A 16,917-nucleotide genomic window follows, 5' to 3' on the forward strand; every position below is an offset into this window, starting at 1 on the left:
AAGCATGACTAAACCTTTCCCACTGTACTGTGCACTGTCTGCAGTCTGCAGCATGATTATATGTTGCAAAAGAGTCTTTACTTCCCTCCAGTGGTCACACTGAGTCACAACGAAGCTTATGTGTCTCACAAGATTATTGATTATTAAACGGGTCATTCATCTCAAATCAACACAGGTCTTCTACTCAACCGTCTCAAATTTACATCAAAATGTTGTGATACAAAGTTTGAACATGTATAATAGTTGTTGTCAAATTTTAGATTCATAAATCCAATTGGTTTCAGGACAAAGGCCTTGGCGGAAGACTTGTTAAAGAAAGGTTCCTTTCAGGCCTTTTTTTGCACACTGAAATCTGAGGCAATGTTTAAACATCGATATCTCAAAGGCTGTTTAAGATAAAAAGTTCTATACTTATCAGACTCTTCTAGGACAAAAGGGCTCAAAATGGTAGGAGTAGGTCTTGAAAACATTAAGTATGCACAAATATGGGATTTTAAAGGACTACTTGATACGCTAATAGAGAGACATGTGATGCATTTGTCTGAAATACACAATTACAGATCCTGATGGTTGATGGTAAAAATGACCATTGAAAATTTCAGGCTTGTCATTTAAATCATTTTTTCTTTAGATATTCATGTGAAAAAAAATGGTTTGAAAGTGAGTTGGACCATTTTTTTAAAGTATTTGTTATATGAAGCTAAAAATTCACAACACTTAGTATATGTGTTGACACTTTGTAACATAAAATATTTATGCTAATTAGACCTGGCTGAGCGGAACATTTTCTAGAAAATGGCTGATTTGAGATGGAATGACCCAAATTTATTAGTGTGACTAAACTAGACTATTTTATTGCATAAACCAGTGCAAATTGCATCTTGTGGACATCTGCTCTGCCAGCTGATTGAGTAGGGCTATGGTGTGACAAAGCCTCTTGTCACAGGCGATGGCGGGGACTCATGTGCAGAGCAGAGTTCAGTTCCAAAAACAGAGTTTTATTTACACAATCACCAGGTGCAGAATATATACATTGGGGAAAATTCAGGGTTCCTAGGGTCCAGGGGGAAAATCAGGGAAGGGGTAGCTCTCTCGCACACGCTCTCTCCTTCACACACGTCCACACAGCGGGTAGGTTACGGTCTGGGAAAACTATTTACAAAGAGATACGTTACGCAGAATCACAGAGTTACACACGAAATTTCACTGATACTAGAGGCTCACTAACGTGTCTCGCACAATCATCCAGCGATGAGGCTGTCTGCGTCCCGGCCTTAAATGGCAAACACATAATGGCAGCCTGATGGACAACAGGTGTGGTCCAAGGGCGGGGGCCCGCAGTGAGCTCCGCCCAGGTGGAGAGGCAAGAGAAAGAGAGAGTAAATGGCCTGTATTGTAGTCCCTAAGGACCCCAAAGCGCTTTACACAACCAGTCATCATTCACACACAACCAGTCATCCACCCATTTACACACATTCACACATTGGTGATGGCAAGCTACATTGTAGCCAGAGGCGAGGCTGCCGGACACTGGCGCCACTGGACCCTCTGACCACGACCAGTAGACAGTAGGTAGGTGAAGTGTCTTGCTCAAGGACACAACGACTAAGACTGTCCAACCTTCCGATTACAAGGCGAACTCTCAACTCTTGAGCCACTGTCTGTCTGTGGTGCACAAGGTGAACAGTTCCCTGTGGAGCTCCTGTACTGGTCATCAGCAGGTTAGACACAGTACTACCAAATCTCACATACTGTGTCAGGCAGTCCTTAACCCATGAGAGGCTATTAATATTATGATTATTGAGTTAATTAAATCATTGACCTGCAGATCACTTGACTGGATTTTACTCAACTTTAAGAGTTGTACAAGATCATCTAAGAAAAAAATCCCACTTTCAACTTGTATATTTTGTTACCAGATAAGATTCTTCTAAAGATCGCACAGAGTCACAGAGGAATGAATAAAACACCCTATTCCAGGATACAGAGGTTCAGTGAATGTGGTGTTGAAGGTGTGGAGGTGGATCAGAGTGTCAGAGCAGACCTTGTAGAAGGACAGAGTGCCAGCAGGACAGTCCACAAACACTCCTACTCTGTTAGAGACAAAGGAGGACACAGTGGGAGAAAAAAATGGGAGGAGAGCATGTCGGTTGTTGTGCCAGACAGAGAAACGATTATCAAAGCAGAAGAGACTCCAGGACTGATCATTCTCCCCAAACCTGCAATCAAGCCCGTCTCCTCTTCTTCTGATTCCTCTGTAACTCACAGCTAACTGAACATCTCCTTTCCATTCGAACTCCCAGTAACAGCGACCTGTCAGGCTATTTCTACACAGCATTTGAGGACACCTGTCAAACCTATCTGGATGGTCAGGATATGACTGATAGCCCTCATATACCACCTCCCTGCTGTTGTCAGTGAAATTGAGTTTTCTGTTTGCCGTGTTTGTGTCCAGCGTGAGTTCACATGCATCTAATGGAGATGCAAAAACACAGCAGAGGTTATTCATCTGTTTGGTGTTCATTGATTGTGTGCTGCTTTGCTTTTATGAATCACATTGGAAACAGGCTTACACTTTCTCAGACCTGGTCTCAACCATTGAACTCCAGCAGGCTCCAACCTAAAAGAAGAAGGGGGTTAGATCAAGCAGTTATAAAAAAAAAAAAATCCCCTCTCTCTCTCTCTCTCTCTCTCTCTCTCTCTCTATCTATCTATATATATATATGTATATATATATATATATATATATGTATATATATATATATATATATATATATATATATATATATATATATATACACATATATATATATATACACACACATATATATATATATATATATATATATATATATATATATATATATATATATACACATATATATATATATATATATATATGTGTATATATATATATATATATACACATATATATATATATATATATATATGTGTATATATATATATATATATATATATATACATATATATGTGTATATATATATATATATATACACATATATATATATATATATATATATGTGTATATATATATATGTATATATATATATATATTAGGGGTGCAACGATACACAAAATTCACGGTTCGGTTCGGTTCGATACTTTGGTGTCACGGTTCGATATTTTTTCGATACAAAAAAATGTTCATGCCTTTTTAATTTGTCATTTATTAAAATTATAAATATATATTTTAACTCAAAAGTACAGTTTTTAAATTTAATGTTGCTGAAACAACAAAGTAATTTAAAAAAAATATATATCTATCTGATCGAGAAATCACTCATCTTTGGAAAAGAGAGTTTATTACAGAGAAATGGCTCTTTCCAAAATAAAAGCTATACTATACGCTTCTTCTGGGCTATATTCTCAGCAGCATATTAAACATATCAGGTCCCCATAAGGAGAATCATGTGCTAACGGCTGTCTAAATGACTCGGGTAAAGTTTGTAGCATGCGTGCTTGTTGTTTTTGTCTGCTTCCACTTGTCTTTGCACTAGGATGATGTCGGCGTAAACGTGCAGTCATATTCGTTGTGTTCCCACTAGTGCTGTCAGCGTTAATCTCGTTAAAATGACATTAACGTCATAACGCAGCAAATCTCCGTTAACGAGTTACCGCGGATCATCCCGTGCGTGGGGCTGGATGGTGTCAACACGTTAACGAGCTAACTGCGCTAACGCACTAGTTCCCACCAATTGAGCATTGCGTGGCACATCCGACATACTGTTTTACTTTTGTCCATGACGCGCTTACCATCAGGGTCATACTTCACATGAAGACCAAAATAGTTCCAAAGGCCTGATCTGAATGAGGGTGGGGGAGGTTCAATTTCGGGTAGCGTTGAGGCAGTTGTCATGTTGCAACGAGCTTAGCTTCTGTCTTGCTAGCTTGCGCTGCGCTCAGTGGATCTGCACTCGACAGTGCAGCCTAGGCGGAGTAGTCGAACGCAGATCCACTGAGCGCTCAACACAGACAGCATCGTCAGAAGAAAAGTTGATAAATTAAATAGGTAGATAATCTGTTATGGTGACCCCCCATAAAGGAACCAGCCAAAGGAAGAGGAGGAATTTTGTATACATGGTTCTTTGAAAATGAAGTCTTGTGAATGTGGTCTCTAAATATGAAATTGTATATAACAAAAGACTAGTTCTTGTACTTGGTCTCAAGCTCTCAGTAGGGCTCTCCATACCTGAGCGTGTCCATTCTCCAGTGTGGATCATTCAGTCTAGCTGACAGCAGCTTCACTCCTGAGTCTCCTGGATGATTGTAGCTCAGATCCAGCTCTTTCAGATAAGAGGGGTTGGAGCTCAGAGCTGAGGCCAGCGACACACAGCCTTCACTTGTAATCGAGCCCGTTCTCACTCCCGAGGCGTAACATCCCGACGTTTTGTCACGTCCTGCGGCGTTCCTGAGGAACGCGAAAGGTGACCTTCCACGTTGTTATGGTACGCGGCGGTTTCCAGCCCTGTACTGCAGCCCTAAACTTAACCTTATCACTAAGCCTAACCATAACCTTATGCCTAACCTTAACCATAACCTTATGCCTAACCATAACCTTATTCCTAACCTTAACCATAACCGTATCCCTACGCCTAAACCTAACCTTATCCCTAAACCTAACCATAACCTTATGCCTAAACCTAACCATAACCGTATACCTAAGCCTAAACCTAACCTTATCGCTAAACCTAACCATAACCTTATTCCTAACCTTAACCAGCACTTTAATGAGGTGAAATAGTGTTTTCTAAAGCGATTTTAAGGGAAAAAGCGAAGATGTGTAGATTGAGTCCAAACGGTTCTCATGTGTCCGCAGTTTTCCGATGTCGTGACGTAGGAACGCCTTGGGTGCCCGAAAACGTAATATGTTGACGATTTGTCACCTAGCGTAAAATGTTACGATTTGGGAGTGAGAACGGGTTGGGTAATCATACACCCTGACAGCCTGCAGACACAAAACACAGCAGAAAACCGAAGCTTATTGTATAGTAAAAATAAAAATAGCTTAGGAAGAGGTTAGATTTTCAGTTTTAAAGTCAACCCACCATTGTATCCAGTGTTTGAATGAATACAGTCCAAATATAAAAAGATTCTATTGAGAAATAATTCCTAAAATACTGTCAAAGCCACTTTTAAACTCCCCTTGTTACTACTACCCTACAAAACATGACATGTAACATTTCCTGGTTTCAAGATTTCCAGCACTGTACTTGATTTGAGACATCAGTGGATATTTATATATCACGTTTTTATTTTTCTACAATTTGACTCATCATCAATTTTCAGACTTAAAATGTATTTAGGATGTAATTACAGCTGTGTACAGGAAGTACATTTGAGTATTTCACCTGGACCCACAACACCGAATTATTTAAAAATTATTTTAATTGAGATGTTACACAAGTCCGACTTTCTGGAAACATAGACCATAGACCAACATAACATAGACCTGAGCATTTCCAGTTTGCACTGTGTCCTCTTCAGTGCAGCAGATAGCATCTTCACTCCTGAATCTTGCAGATCATTGTGGTTCAGGTCCAGCTCCCTCAGGCTACAAGTCTGTGAGATGAGAACTGAGGACAGAACGTCACAGCTTCTCTGTGAGAATTTGCAGTCACAGAGCCTGGACAGAAAATAATAAACATGAAAAACATTTAATTTGAAACGTAAATAAAGTGCCTCTATCAACCAGCAAGAGTTAGAAACATTAGAAATTAGAAACAGATTGGTAACAGTTGCAGCTAAGATAAATAATAAAAGAAATCTTTCAGGGACCAGAGGGTTGGAATTTCGAAAGTGTGCAGTTGTGGGAAATGCATCGAAAACATTTGATTTCATCAGCTAAACATTTGCTATCCATAATGTAAAACCTGCAAGTCACCACAAATTCCTCTGGGTGTAACATGCTATACAAATCTAGGCTGTATATAATAGAAATCAGTAATAGAAAAATACACTGCTTCTATAACTGGGGTAAGAATGTTTGATTACAGTGTTATCACTGAAGTAGCAAATCAACTCAAAAACCAAACCATCAGCATAAGAAGACAGTGGGAAAATATTAGTTAGAGGTAAAGGAGAAGAACAGAAGGAGATGCTCAAAGCTTTAGCTGAAGTTTGTTAGAAAGTAACTTTTTGCTTTTAAGATTTTGAAAGCTAATGTACTCACAAATTAGGACCTGCAACTTAGATAAGTGATGGGTAAATACATGGTAAGATTTGTTAATGATAATAATGGATTGCATTTATGTAGCGCTTTTCGAGACCTTCAAAGCGCTTTACAATGCCACTATTCATTCACTCTCACATTCATACACTGGTGGAGGCAAGCTACAGTTGTAGCCACAGCTGCCCTGGGGCAGACTGACAGAAGCGAGGCTGCCATATCGCGCCATCGGCCCCCCTGGCCATCACCAGCAGATGGTAGGTGAAGTGTCTTGCCCAAGGACACAACGGCCAAGACAGACAGAGCTGGGGATCAAACTGGCAACCTTCCGGGTACAAGATGAGCTTCCCAACCCCCTGAACCACGATCGCCTGTGGTTCAGGGCTAGATTCATGGCTTTTGTTTCAACTTCAATGCTGTTATTGGTGGTTGTTGCCTATACAATAATACAGAGATAGCCCCAAAAATCTGAAAATCCATAATGAGCACGGACTGAGAAGGAAAAAACTCACTTCTAACAGGAAGAAACCTCCATCAGGGAGGGGCAGCCATCTGCCGTGACCAAGCGTGAGGAAAGAAAACAGGTGAAAATACAAACTGTGGAAGAGAACCAGCATTTAATAATAACTAATGACTATATGCAAAGTCGTATTTAAAAATATAGAGAGTGAAAAGAAGTGAGTTAAGAGGAAATTCTCAGTGTATCAAAGAGGGCCCAGAATCATAGACATATTGCAGTGTAACTAAGGGAGCATTCAGGGTGACCTTATCCAACCCTGGCTTTATGAACAAGGAAGGTTTTTAAACCCAGTTGTGAAAGCAGAGAGAGTCCTCACAAATCCAAACTGGGAACTGGTTCCACAAATTCTACATATACACTCTCCAGCATTCTGGATCAATTGAAGGTGTTTCACTGAGCTTTTATAGTAATAAATGACAACAGTCCACTCCAGAAGTAATAAATGCATGAACTACTTTTTCAGCATCACTCTGAGCCAGAATGTTTTTAATTTTAGAAAGATTGCACAAATGTATGAAAGCAGTCCTACATTTTCCTAGCATTGTTCATAATTTTTTCAATCAATGAAGACTATAGTCTTCATTGATTGAAGACTTATAAGTGTTATAAGACATCCTGGCTTTACAGAGGAGTTTTCTAATAACATGTATATAGAGCAGCAAGCTCTTATTCCAGGCTAAATGAAGATCTTTCTGGTTTCTTACAAGCACCAGAGTCCTACAAATTGAGGATATAACATTATTAACAACTCCTCTGTCGAAGTTTAGGCCCTGGTGCTACATTTAATCTGTCTATCTAAAATTGAGCTCCCTCATGTAATGTGCTGAGATGTTCAAAAATGTCATACTCAAAAATCAATAAGAAATCAGCTATTTTGATTTTAAGGTGCAACTCTGGCTGCATCTTTTGTGAGTTCAATCCAAAGATATTGGTGATGTAAAGTTGTCTTTTTGTGAAACAGCATTTTTGGGGCAAATAAAACTTCAGTATAGTCTGATCTGCCCCAAACATCACATGCTTCATGACAATCTCAAGCCTTGAGATATCTATGTCACGATATTAGGTCACACATAGTGTCATCTCATGTAGATTGAATTTACATTAAAGGCTCCAACCATGATGTACAAAAGTAACTACAGCTTGTCTGGACATACACAAGGGCCCTATCATCTGTGCTTGCAACCTTATCATTATTATTATTATTATTATTATTATTATTGTTATTATTATTATTATTATTATTATTATTATTATTATTATTATTATTATTTAGTTTATCAAGTATTTAGAGTTCTCAGGCCTTTTAACTCTGTTCTGACCTGAGTGAATCCAGTCTGCAGTATGAACTCTTCAATCCAGCAGACAGTATCTTCACACCAGAATCTTGCACATTGTTGTTACTCAGATCCAGCTTCCTCAGATGAGATGAGTCACAGTTTAAAACTGAGGACAGAGCTTCACAGCTTCTCTGTGAAAGGTTACAGCCACTTAGTCTAAAGGGAAAATAACAGAGCAATGATTAACTCTTCTAGTAAGCTGAGTATCTCAATAAATATCTGTGTACTTACACAGCTTTCTTGGAGTCTTTGACGACTGGTAGCAGCCTCAGAAGAGCCCTTTCTGAAACATCATATTTCTTCAGCTCAAAAACATCCAGATCCTTTTCTGATGACAGTAAGATGAAGACCACGGCTGACCACTCGTCAGGAGACAGTTCGTCTGTGTAGAGACGCCCTAAACTCAGGTTCCACTGGATTGTCTCTACTAGAGAACAATCATTCAGTTCATTCAGACAGTGAAAGAGATTGATAGTTTTCTCTGTAGGCAGATTCTCACAGAGCTTGTTCTCAATGTACCGGACTGTTTGTTTACTTGCTTTTGAGATACTTTCTGAATCAGTCACAAGGCCTCTGAGTAGAATCTGATTGGTTACCAGTGACAGACCCAGCAGAAAGCGGAGAAATAAGTCCAGGTGTCCGTTTGGACTCTGTAAGGCCTCGTCCACAGCACATTGGTAGAAGTTTGTAAATAAGATTTCTTCTTTTACCAGCAGATTCACTTCAAAGTTGATAAATGTCAGATGGACATGAAGAGCAGCCAGAAACTCCTGAACACTCAGATGGATAAAGCAGAACACCTTGTCCTGGTACAGTCCTCTCTCCTCTTTAAAGATCTGTGTGAACACTCCTGAGTACACTGAGGCTGCTCTGATATCGATGCCACACTCTGTCAGGTCTGATTCATAGAAGATCAGGTTTCCTTTCTGCAGCTGATCAAAAGCCAGTTTTCCCAGAGACTCAATCATCTTCCTGCTCTCTGGACTCCAGTGTGGATCTGTCTCAGCTCCTCCATCATACTTGACCTTTTTCACTTTGACCTGAACCACCAGGAAGTGGATGTACATCTCAGTCAGGGTCTTGGGCAGCTCTTCTCCGTCTCTGCTTTTCAGCACATTCTCCAGAACTGTAGCAGTGATCCAGCAGAAGACTGGGATGTGACACATGATGTGGAGGCTTCGTGATGACTTGATGTTGGAGATGATCCTGCTGGCCTGCTCCTCATCTCTGAAACTCTTCTTAAAGTACTCCTCTTTCTGTTGGTCAGTGAACCCTCTGACCTCTGTCATCATACTAACACATTCAGGAGGGATTTGATTGGCTGCTGCAGGTCTTGTGGTTATCCAGAGGCGAGCAGAGGGAAACAGATGTCCCCTGATGAGGTTTGTCAGCAGCACATCCACTGAGGTCGACTCTGTAACATCAGTAAAGATCTCAGTGTTGTGGAAGTCCAAAGGAAGTCGACACTCGTCAAGACCGTCTAAGATGAACACAACCTGGAAGTCTTCAAAGCTGCAGATTCCTGCTTTTTTGGTTTCAGTAAAGAAACGATGCACAAGTTCTACCAAGCTGAACTTTTTCTCCTTCAACACATTGAGTTCTTTGAAAGTGAATGGAAATGTGAATTCAATGTTCTGGTTGGTTTTGTCTTCAGCCCAGTCCAGAGTGAATTTTTGTGTTAAGACAGTTTTCCCAATGCCAGCCACTCCCTTTGTCAGCACTGTTCTGATTGGTTCATCTCTTCCAGTGGAGCCTTTGAAGATATCTTCTAATCTTATTGCTGTTTCTGATCTGTGCATTTTCTGGGATGCTGTTTCAATCTATCTGACTTCATGTTCATCATTAACCTTTGCAGTCTTTTGTTCTGTGATGTAGAGCTCTGTGTAGATCTGATTAAGAAATGTTGGGTTTCCTGCTTTAGCGATCCCCTCAAACACACACTGGAACTTCTTCTTTAGTTTGGACTTTATTTTGCATTGACACTGAACAAAAGCATCTTAAATACAGAAAGAAAAAATGGAAAGATGTAACAGTTAGTGAGCAATGAAAACATTATCAATGAATGTGATCAGTTCTACATTTACAGTGTAGGATATCAGCACCAGTGTTGGGTGTAACGCGTTACTAAGTAGTACTTAGTAACGATTACTTTTCCACTGAAAAAGTAGAGTAACTAATTACTGTTCATTTTTAGGTATTTTAATTACAGTTACTTACAATGTACTACAATGTACTGCTGTTAATAGCAGGAGTAATCTACTGAAGCGCCTGACACGAGAGCATAGACAAACACTTCTGAGTGATCCTTGTTCATCATCCACGGATAACACCGCGGCAACTCCTGCTAAGCAGGCAAACCTTGATTTTACTTCAGCAGCACAGAAAGCGTCTGAAGGTGAGCTTAAAAAATGATTGCAGGCTACATTGTGGAAGAGATACTACCGCTGTGTACTGTAGAGTCTCCGTCTTTAAAAAAATGTATTTATTATTTAAAGAGTTTAATTTCTATTGTTTGCCCACTCAAGGTTTATAGGGATTTTAAGAAGCATTTAGTTAAATTACTTATTTAGTAATTAAGTTACTTTTCTGACACAGTAATTAGATAAGTATTTTAAATACAATATTGACCAAGTAATTAGTAATTAATTACTTTTTTAAAGTAACTTACCCAACACTGATCAGCACAATATTACAAAATCTACCCATCTTCCTACCACTTATCCAGATCCAGGCTGCCTGAGCCTTCTAGACCTCTCCCTTATCCTCCACTGTATCCTTAATCTTCTAGAGGTTACCAAAGGATTCTCAAGCCAGCTGAGAGAAAAAGCTTGACAGTGTGTCCTAAGTCTGCCCTGCACTCTCTTCTAAGTTGAACTTTCACAAGACCCCTCAGTTAGAAGATGTCCAGGAGACATTTCAGGCAGATATCTGAGACACATTAGTCATTATTAATACACAGGACTGCTGCTCTGTTCAGAGCCTCTTCTTAATGGCTAGAGGTGGCAAAAGTACAGAAGATCTTCACTTAAAGAAAAGTAGAGATACTTGTTTTAAAAATACTCTGGCAAAAGTTGAAGGACTGTGTCAACTTCTTCACTTAGGTCAAAGTGAAATCCTTGTGTTGTATTAATATAATAACAAAATAATATTAGTAAATGTGAATACAGACTTTTTAAAAACCTTGCTTCCAAAGATATACCAAAAAATGAGTACAGTCAGAGGATAGTGAGATTTGGCAGGTGAGGGTGACCCTATGATTGATACTATTATCATTTCTATTGAAAGCTCAAGTAGACTTTCTTGTTGTTTCTTGTCTGCAGATTTTGATCAGCTGACCTGCTGGTGCTGCTCTGAGGTTTACTGCTCTTTGTGGATTTACACAACTGAGAGAAATAAGCCAATACTTCACAAACTATCTTGGCAGTTTACTCTTTATACTTTCTTTACACTAGACTGTATTCAGTTGATATGAAGGTTGAATTCAGTGAATTTGTCAGGGTTCTGGGTTTTCTGACCTAGCATTTTAAGTTCCTGTGATTTTTATCATTTTGTGTTCTGAATTATGTATCAAGTTCTCTTTGTTAGTCTATAGTTTATTTCTACAGGGTCTAGTTTCTTGTGGTCCGGTTTAGTTCCCTGATGGTTTAATCATTTCCCTCTGTATAACTGACCCCTGTGTCTTCCTCTGTGTGTTTTGTTACGGCCCTAGCAGGGCCTCCTCCTGAAGGTGTCTGTGTGGGCGTGTTCTTCAATCTCTTTTGCCTGAGGTGCCACCTTTTCTCCTTTACACACCTGACTCGTATCAGTAATTAAAGGGATTTAAGCCCAGGCAAAGGTGAGCTCTGGGCCAGAGTGCCATGTGAGTGGTTACAGCTAGTGAGCTGTGTGTCTTTGCTGTGTTTGCAGCTAGTGAGCTGTGTGTCTTTGCTGTGTTTGCAGCTAGTGAGCTGTGTGTCTTTGCTGTGTTTGCAGCTAGTGAGCTGTGTGTCTTTGCTGTGTTTGCAGCTAGTGAGCTGTGTGTCTTTGCTGTGTTTGCAGCTAGTGAGCTGTGTGTCTTTGCTGTGTTTGCAGCTAGTGAGCTGTGTGTCTTTGCTGTGTTTGCAGCTAGTGAGCTGTGTGTCTTTGCTGTGTTTGCAGCTAGTGAGCTGTGTGTCTTTGCTGTGTTTGCAGCTAGTGAGCTGTGTGTCTTTTTGACTTACTTTTATTTTATTGACTAACACTTGAGGTTTGTTTTTCCTCAAATGGTGATAGCGGCTTGTCCGTCTCTTTTAGTTAGTTTCAATACAAACTCTTTAATTTAACCCTTTTGCCGCCTTGTCTCCTTTTTCTGACCCGGATACTTTTTGTTACTTCCCCCTCACCGCCTAGACCCCTCAGGGGAACGTAACAGTTTAAGTTTATAATGTTATGTGAGTTCTTGTGCCTTGTGTCCACTCCTTACGTTCCGTGTTTTCCTCATCCCGTCATGTCTGTGCTTCCTCTCGTGCCCCTCTGTGCTTTCTCTCTCACCCCCTCTCTCTCTCACCCTCTCTCTCTCTCACCCTCCAGTCTGTTTCTGTGTCCTCCTCGTTTTGTCACGTGTGTAATTGCCCTCAGCTGTGTCTCCCAGCTGTTCCCTGTTCTCCTGGTGTATTTATTGTCTGTGCTCACCTCCGTTCGTTGCCGAGTCGTCCCCTCACACTGTGTGTTTCCACTCCTAGTTCCCAGTGTAGTTCCCTCATGTTTCTGGTTTTAGTTTTTTGTTTATAGCTCTTTGTGTTTAGCTTAGTACCTGTGTTTCTCCAGCAATACAGCTGCCGTTTTGAGTTCAACCCTCCCCGCATATGAGTCCTGCGTTTGGGTTCTATTTCCTGCCAGCCACACAGTGAAACATGACAGAATTAATCTAAGATTCGTCGGCCTAAACACAAATTTGTCTGTGGTACACTTGATGTAAGATAACTCTGGCCGTGAGCACCACAGCCGTTGTGCACCAGTCTAACACCAGTCTTTGTTGTGAATTCACCACAGTACAGGAAGGTACCCTGTTCATACTGCAAAAAATCTTCTGAGTATTTGAAAAACACAAAGTTGGTATACCTCAGCTTCTTTTCCAAAATGTTTCACAACATAAAAAGAAAAGCGTAACTCCGATCCAATGTCTGATTTAAAAAATGAGGATAATATATGTAAGCTCTAAATTTCTAGTTTACCAAATGTGACTGAGCAGTCATTAATTTTAAATGTAACCTCTCTTCTTTCTCTTTTATTCTGTCTTGCTTACATTGTTCTTCATCACTGAGTGAAGTTATAAATACAGCAGTTGTGCTCTTAGCTAGTAGAGACACCGTGTAACAAACGGCAAACAGGCAGTTTTTGTTTGCATTTGAGTTGTTATAAACATTCCAGTTTACCCACCACTTAAAATAAGCATTACCCCCTTTATGTGCGCTTCTCTTCCGTATCACTACCTAAATGCTAAAGTACCACAACCACAACTCCTGGACGTCTACGGCCCACTTTAAATAAATAAATAGGAAATAAAACCAAAACGTTGTCAGAAAAATAAATACACAAGTGCAGATACTGTCCCACCTCTGTTAATGTGAGAGTTGCTTACCCCGTCTCCAAGGCTAAGCATAGACTGCCAATAAAGGAAGCATGTTTTCACCACTTGTATACATGGCCTTATTCCTTTGGCCACTACCCAAAGCTAGCTGTTGATGGTAAGACTATCAACAGTTTCACCTTAAGAATTTTAGTGACTCCACTGATCCAGCAATTAATCCCAAACCAAAGCAGCTAATCAACCCCAGACTTGGAAACAATAATTCATATGCTGACCAAGTGTCCTTCAGATGGTAAAGAGCTAGTCCTGTTTCCCAAAACCATGACGACAAAATAAACAAATTTAAAAAGTAATGGAAAACTTTCACCTCCAGCAACCTTCACCTACAAACACTATTGGCCTCCTAGCATTGAAAAAAATGTAACTGTTGGGAAAGTTAAGCCTGCAACTCCAGACTCTTCCTCTGCCACATTAACGTAACTAAAGGCACACCACATCCCACAATGGGATTCAGAACATCCCTAAAATATTCTTTGCGCAACAAAACTGTATTGTTCTTTTACACTATGCACACTTCGTGGCTATAACCTAGTTCCAGCTTCTGGGTTTGGTGGAATTTTTTCAAGGGGAACTGGGGTCTACGTGACTTTAGCAAACTCCTCCCACACTAAATTTTTTTACTTGAGTCATTTCTAAGCTGCACTACATTTGACCCACCACATCCCACAAACAAAAGATAATTGCAAAGCTACAGATCTGTACAGCTGCCTCAGAGCTATGGAGTTGCAGGTAATGACATATTCAGATGCGTGTGTGTGTGTGTGTATAATAGAGTAGAGAATAATAGAGTTCCTCACTGTTCCCCAGTACAAAACAAGACTGCCGGGGAAAAAGCAAAATGAAAACGCACCAATCCACTATGCCATGGTTATATCAACGGCTATACACTGCCTCTCTCTCACTTCTATTCCAAAACTGAATAGTGTGGAGCCACTGTTCACTTTAAAACACTGAAGCTCTAACCCACCCTGCTAGACATGGACAACGTGAAGGTTAAGGCAAAAGAGGCTTTTGAAGCAAAAGTGTGTCATAGAGTTATAAAAAAGGTGTTTGTGTGTGTTTTTTAACATAAACTGGAATTAAGGTAAAAATAGAAGTTTGGTTCTCCCTAATTTATGTTGGGTTTTCCATCATGAAACTCTGGTGGACAAAATCTGCTAGCATTGTTGCTAGTCAGTCACAGATCATCTACTTTGGAAGTCTGGGAAATTGAAAAATGTCCAACTCATATAGCAGATTAACTAAAGATTTGTTTGACTGGAGTTGAAAACTGTTTGCAGTTAAATATGGGCAGACTCACCTTTTCACACAGATGAAAGTTTGTGAATTGTGGAAAGGTGAGAACGGTTTAGATTAAATCAGACTGGCAGCTATTTGGTCTCCCCCCTTTTTTATTACATATATTACAGTTATATTATCAGTCTTAGTGTAGTATGACTTAGTACCATAATGAACACATACCTGTGGCATTACCTGGTTGATCATGCAGCAGAATTTGGGGAAAGGGTTGTCCTGTTGAAAACCAATAATGGATTCATTTTTATTATTGTTTGAAAAAACATGTACAGGCTTTATAGTTCCTCTAAATAGCAGACCTTCATTCCTTTTGATCTTCTTTAAAATCTTCTTTGTCACCTCTGCAGTCTTTGTATCGTACATCTGCACCATCAGGTCCACTGTGTCCAGTCTGTCTGCGCTCTCCAGTCGACTCTTTTTGATTGGCTTGAAGCCATCCTTTGACTCAGTAACATTTTGCAGACACCACTTGAAGTTTTTCAGCTCCTCAGTTCCCAAAGTCTCCAGAGTTTCCCACAGCCATTCCTTTAAAGTCCTGTCTGTCTTTTTTATCTGATAAAGTAAGAGAACGTTTTTGATAATACGTACACTAAACAATGAACAAGAAAGAGTTGTTTTATGAAATCTCACCAACATCTGAGTTGTTAACAGAAAAAAAAAACAAATAGACTTTGGTCCAAGATAAAAGATACATAAATATAGGCTTTAAAGCCATAAACTTTAACATTTTTGTGCGACTAACATCAAATTTAATCAAATTTTAATTTTTGTAATTTTGCAGTAACCTTGTATATTTTCATTTTAGACAGGCTTTCTTAAAAAAGAACAGTCTAATTGTGAGGTCAGTGTTCTGCTTAGAGGTCCAAGTGACCTGAGTTTACTCTTTGCTGTTTGGTCTTTGTCATCCTGCCTGTGATTTTGTTATCAGAGTGCAGTCTGTTGATCCCTGAGGCTGACAAAGCTACCCAATTTTGTTTCCTATCTCAAGGTGTCTCCACATTAGAGGTAAAAATTTACTGTGCATTTATCTTCTGTGTGATATTCTATACCAAGCATGAATGTGGTGTCAATCGTGATGTTGTACGCTGAGGTGGATAGGTGTTTTCTAAAATGAAGAAGAGACAGAATAATGACTTGTTCAGGTTCAAATCAGAACACTTCCCTTTGCTGTGGTTGTGGATGTAATGTGATATTTACCTCACAGTCTGCTTATCAGGAACAAAAGAGGAAATAACATTTTTTTAATATAAAGAAAAGGAACTGAAACAGGATGAAGCATGACTTACAGAACTGCTGTTCAACACCGGACAGATCATCTGCCGGTGCCCAGCCTGATCCTGATCCATGACATGTTTACAACCGAGGATCTGAAGACTGAAGAGAGATGATCCAATTTTAATGAATTATTTAACTGTGCACGGTTAATATCTCTATAAAGAAGTGTTTCATGTAAAGTGAGAAAGCAGATTTATGAGTCACACCTTTACTTCAGCCTTTTAATCACAGATGCTCTGTTGATTTACAGTTCTGTGGTTTTACTGTTACTAGTATTTCAGTGACTTACTTTAAAGTCGCAGAGGCTTCTTGTTCAGGTATGCTTGTTGTTTCAGGTGTCAGTTCATGTTTAGATTCAGGTTCAAGTTTAGTACAGTCTTGTGTTTGATTCACTCCGCAAAACAGTGAGGAGGACAAACTGGAAGGGAGGCGCTTTCGAGTAAAAAACACGTGTAACTCCAAGTACAAGTCAGTCGTTAGGGATCTGCAGCTGGGCCCAGGTCTGGCAGAATACAATGTGTACCGCTGCTCTGAACTATAATGTGACACACACACATACACACACAGAGTTTTGAGTATGAATAGTGAAAAGTGCTGAGCTGTGACATGGAGAAGAGTCATGGACAGTTAGAGATGGTCATCTCACCTCTGAGCTTTGGTCTGGCTCTCATGTTCCCCACACAGAGTGGTTTTA

General features: G+C 39.8%; 1 pseudogene; it reads right to left on the minus strand.

Annotated features, from left to right (window-relative positions):
* Positions 1-1,832: 1,832 nt before the first annotated feature.
* Positions 1,833-16,313, minus strand: LOC135932301 (protein NLRC3-like; annotated as a pseudogene).
* Positions 16,314-16,917: the final 604 nt, after the last annotated feature.

Source organism: Pelmatolapia mariae, linkage group LG23 (assembly GCF_036321145.2).
Source record: "Pelmatolapia mariae isolate MD_Pm_ZW linkage group LG23, Pm_UMD_F_2, whole genome shotgun sequence".
In the NCBI taxonomy this organism is placed as follows: Eukaryota; Metazoa; Chordata; class Actinopteri; order Cichliformes; family Cichlidae; genus Pelmatolapia; species Pelmatolapia mariae.